This window comes from Solanum pennellii, chromosome 2, assembly GCF_001406875.1.
Source record: "Solanum pennellii chromosome 2, SPENNV200".
In the NCBI taxonomy this organism is placed as follows: Eukaryota; Viridiplantae; Streptophyta; class Magnoliopsida; order Solanales; family Solanaceae; genus Solanum; species Solanum pennellii.
This window is the reverse complement of record NC_028638.1, coordinates 38,016,658-38,021,768: the sequence shown is the minus strand read 5'-3', so window position 1 is coordinate 38,021,768 and position 5,111 is coordinate 38,016,658. Positions and strand designations below refer to the sequence as shown.

The 5,111-nt window shown below is 31.2% G+C and overlaps 1 pseudogene across 1 annotated transcript in view; it reads right to left on the bottom strand.

Annotated features, from left to right (window-relative positions):
• Window positions 1-3,668: 3,668 nt before the first annotated feature.
• The window catches only part of LOC107011128, a 3,148-nt pseudogene continuing 1,705 nt past the window's right edge, over window positions 3,669-5,111 (bottom strand). Inside the window, exon 2 of the transcript XR_001455817.2 lies at window positions 3,669-4,384. The product of XR_001455817.2 is annotated as a tubulin alpha chain-like (transcript). The remainder of the gene's footprint in view (window positions 4,385-5,111) is intronic.

Here is a 5,111-nt window from a genome sequence, read left to right as displayed (position 1 = left end):
CCCCGACTCGCTGACCGGGCAGCGAGACCCCCGTCCTTTCTGTTTGTAACGGGTCCAATTCAAGGCATTCAACATATTTATAGTTGGCTAACTCCATAAAGGACTGGTGGGCGGGGTAGAGCCTTTAGTGCCAATACCGATGAAGCAAAGATGTCTATTTATGGTATGGAATGGGAAGAGCCGAAAATGAAAGAGATGTTTGTTGAGGTCGATTTTGATGAAAGAAAAAAAGAAAGCAAGTTTAGTGAACATAGATATGGATTTTGGTGCAAGTTAAACATCAACTCAAGAAAGTGATTGACGAATGGGGATAGGCCCCGGAAAGGCATCTTCCCTTAGACGAATAATATGACCACTAACAAGCAAGCTCATTTCCTGAGACAAGACTTCTACCCTCTTAGTTCTTGGATCGATCATGCGTTGAATAACTTTGTATTTAGATGTTTGTGTGTTTCGGATGTGAAGTCTCCTTCGAACCTTTAGACAAAGATGTTATTGAGATATTGGGCCCCTATGGTATCTCGTACACATTTCGACGAGTGGCCAAGCAAAGAAGTCAACTTCAAAGTAGATTTATTGTGCGAAGGGTACGTTATGATCTGTGGTCACCTGTTGATAGATCTAAAACTTACGTCGTTTAGACTATTTATCTTTTACCTAGTTCTTCTCTTGTAGAGTGATTCTTAAAAAAATGAAATTTGAGTGACTTTTTAAAATAATTATTATTAATTGAAACATATATCTACTGCTTTAACAAATTACTACTAGCAATCTATTGGATCAACATTGTTTGAATCATTACTTTTTCAAAGTAGTGAGAATCTATGGATTTTCTTATTTGACAATCTAAAGAGCAATGACCAACAAAAATGACAAAACTTTGCTAACCATCCCTTGAAGTATCACTTCAAAATCATATGACAAAATGTTGTACTATATGTACAATATTATCCCGTTTTAATTTATGTGATATCGTTTAATTTAACATAATTTTTCCTTTTTAAAAGAAAATTTTTAAAATTTATGGTCTAAAACAATCTTAGATAATTTTCTGACTATGAATCATTTCAGAGGTTAATAATTGAATTATTTTTAATCAGTATAAAATATGACATTAAAGTATATCATATATGTTGAGACTAAGGGAGAATCACTTCTATATGAAAAAATAAGTTTTATTTTTAAGTTAAAAGAGTTATTTGTATGGATGTTCACACATATTCTATAAAAATTACTTGTGTTTCTTTTTAGAATAAAAATATCATTCATCTTCTTTTATTTTTCTCAAAAGAATATTAAATACGTCAAAAAATTTCTGTCAAAAAATTTCTTTCTCTCAACTGGCATTCATGAAACAAAAGTAATTTTATAATGCAATTGATGGAAAATTAACTCCAAGAATAAAAATATGAATAATGGAGAAACTTTTTTTTTGAAAATTATTTTAAGAGAAATTAAATCTCAAAAAGAACGTAAATCAATTATTTATATAAAAATTGGTGAAGTATAGATTTAAACAAAAGGACAGAATTAACATAGTATTTATATTATTCTTAAAAATATTTGATTTGGAAAAAAAAAGAAGTCAAGGAAAACGTCTTGTGAAACTCATTCACGAAATTTTGAAACGATGATTTTAGCGGTCCCAAACATTGTTCGCTACTAACGTACTATATATTACTCCATTTTTCACAATACAGATAACGGCTCTCTTCTTCTTTATTTTCTTAATAAGGGTTTTGAATTTTTGAACGTTTCGAGTTCGAAGACAAGCAAATGGCTGCGAATTCATGGGGGTTGGAGACTGGAAAATTGAATGCTGAAGACGGCGGGCACTTTCGAATAACTCGAATCATACACTGTCTCTGCTCATAAACTCAATTTCTCATTCCTCCAAACTTGTGATTGTTTCTTTGTTTTTGGTCTTTGCTTATTGGGAAAACGGTCAAATATGCCCCTAAACTATTCAAAAAGGTCTAGATATACCCTCCATTTAAAGTTTGGTTCACTCATGCCCTCGCCGTCCAACTTTTGGTCCAAATATGCCCTTATGGGCGTTAGTTGCCATGTTGGACATATCCAACTCATTTTTCATTTCTTTAAATGCCACATGGAATTGCCATGTCATTTTGACCTTACCACATAACATTTATATGAAAATGAAAAGATATTCTGACTCATAACCACCTAATCCGACACATAAATCAGCTATTTTAAATTCACTATTCGACCCATTTTTAACAATTTTGTTTAATTTTTATTATTGCGGCAAATCCTGAAAATGAGTAATTGATTAATAAAAAATAGGAAAAATATGAAAAAAATATAAAATTAACGCCAAAAATCACAAATAAATAAAGTAACCTTAAATCTAACATTTCAATTTTTTTAAAGTTTTTTATTTTTTGATAAATCTCGAAAATGAGTAATTGATTAACAAAAAATATGAAAAGTATGAAAAAAATATAAATTAAAGCCAAAAGTTCACAAATAAATATAGTAACATTTCAATCTACAATTTTTATAAAATTTTTATATTTTTCAGCAAATCCCGAAAATGAGTAATTTTTTTAATAAAAAGGTAAAAATATGAAAACAAAATAAAAAATATACGTCAAAATTCATAAATAAATATAGTAAACTTAAATTCAATAATTTCAACATTTTTTTTATTTTTTATTTTTTTCATATTTTCCTATTTTTTATTTGTGAATTTTTTGCGTAATTTTTATATTTTTTCATATTTTTTTGTTAATAAACTCATTTTTGGGATTTGTCGAAAAAATTAAAAATTAAAAAAATGTTGAAATTATTGAATTTAAGGTTACTGTATTTATTTTTTAATTTTTGCGTTAATTTTATATTTTTTTTCATACTTTTTATTAATCAATTACTCATTTCGGGATTTATCGAAAAAAATAATTTTTTTTAAAAAAGTGTTTAAATTGAATTTAAGGTTACTATAATTATTTATGAATTTTTGGCATTAATTTTATACTTATTTCATATTTTTCTATTTTTTCATTAATCAATTACTCATTTTCGAAATTTATTAAAAAAAATTAAAATTAAACAAAATTATTGAAAATTGGTCGGATAATTTATTTAAAAGGGGGTTGATTTATGGGTCGGATTAGGTGTTTATAAGTCCGAATATCTTTCCATTTTCATATAAATGTTATGTGGTAAGGCCAAAATGACATGGCAATTCCATGTGGCATTTAAAGAAATGAAAAATGAGTTGGATATGTCCAACATGGCAAATAACGCCCATAAGGGCATATTTGAACCAAAAGTTGGATGGCGAAGGCATCAGTGAACCAAATTTTAAACGGAGGGTATATCTAGACATTTTCTAATAGTTTAGGGGCATATTTGACCCTTTTCCCTTGTTTATTATGTATGTGTTTTTTTTACTGTAGGAAAATAATTTGAGTGATGGGTTTTATCTTCTTCGTTTGTGTATTCTTTTGATTACCCATCTCTGTTTCTGTATGTTGGTTATGGGGTTTTTTATATAAATTTTTGTATGCAAGGGAAATGTAGGTGGGTTTTGTGATTAAAGTGATGGTCTCTGTTTGTGAAAGCTGGTTATGGGGTTTCTTGTAAAAATTTGTGTATGCAAGGGAAATGATGGTCTCTGTTTCTGTATGTTGGTTAGGGGTTTCTTGTATAAATTTGTGTGGGGGTTTTAGTATTCCTCGTGATCATCATCGCCTCCTTCTTCCAGTTCAGCACCAAACCTCCTGTAATCCTTTTCCAAAGCTGCTAGATCTTCACGTGCTTCACTGAACTCACCTTCCTCCATACCCTCACCAACATACCAGTGCACAAAAGAACGCTTGGCATACATCATATCAAATTTGTGCTCAATGCGTGAGAAGACCTCAGCAACATTGGTTGAGTTGGAAATCATACATACATACCTTTGCACCTTGAACATGTTGGCTGATAGTTGATACCACACTTGAATCCAGTAGGGCACCAGTCAACAAATTGGATGGTGCGCTTAGTAGCCACAACAATATTCACATCCTTTGTCACAATATCACCACGGAACTTAAGGCAGCAAGCCATGTACTTCCCGTGGTGAGGATCACACTTGACCATCATGGAAGATGGCTCAAAAGCACTGTTGGTGATCTCTGCAAGTGACAACTGCTCATGGTAGGCCTTCTCGGTTGAAATGACAGAAGCATCGGATGAGAAAGCATAAAATGAATCCTGGGGTAGGGAACAAGGTTGGTCTGGAATTCATTGACATAAACATTAGGGCTTCATCAAACCTCAAAGAAGCAGTAAGTGAAGAGATAACCTGTGAAATAAGACGGTTAATACTGGTGTATGTCGGGCGCTCAATGTCCAATGAGTGCTTGCAAATGTCCTATTGGTAGTTCTTTGTAAAAATGTGTATAAGCTAGGCCCTATTAGCAGGAAAATATGGAGATAAAGAGTAAAGATTGAAACCCCATTAGCAGCTTGTGTATGTTTATGCAATATGGGTATCTCAACTGGTTACTTCCTCAGCAAAATTTGGAATGTAGAAGGATAAGATCTTGCGTCAAAAGAGATTCATGAAAACATATCCACCACCTCCATCGCTCTTTTCTTTTTCATTAATAGGAAGTATAGAATCCAACTTGAGTATTGAAAGAATTACCAGATATAACAGAAAAATGTTCCATCTTTCCCTGCATGTCTATTTAAGACTACACAGAATTAAATTCAACATCTACTGGATCAAATTATACTTCCCCACAATTATACTTCCCCCGTGCTTTTTGCACAAGTTATGGAGGTAAAAGTATACGAGAGAGTTGAATGCTCAAATAAGGAAAGTAATAGGTAAAAAGTAGTATGATTGATCAATGATTTGTTTTGGCCCTAAAATTCTTCATACAACAAAAAAAAAATGATATTGTGGAAAAACTGATGTCTTACTTCAAAATTTTGAGGAAACAATAGCCTGACAAAGGGTTCAGTCCTATTTGGATGCCTATATGGGAGGTAAACTGCATAATTTATATATATATATATATATACATACATACATACATACATACATATATATATATATATATATATATATATATATATATATATATATATAT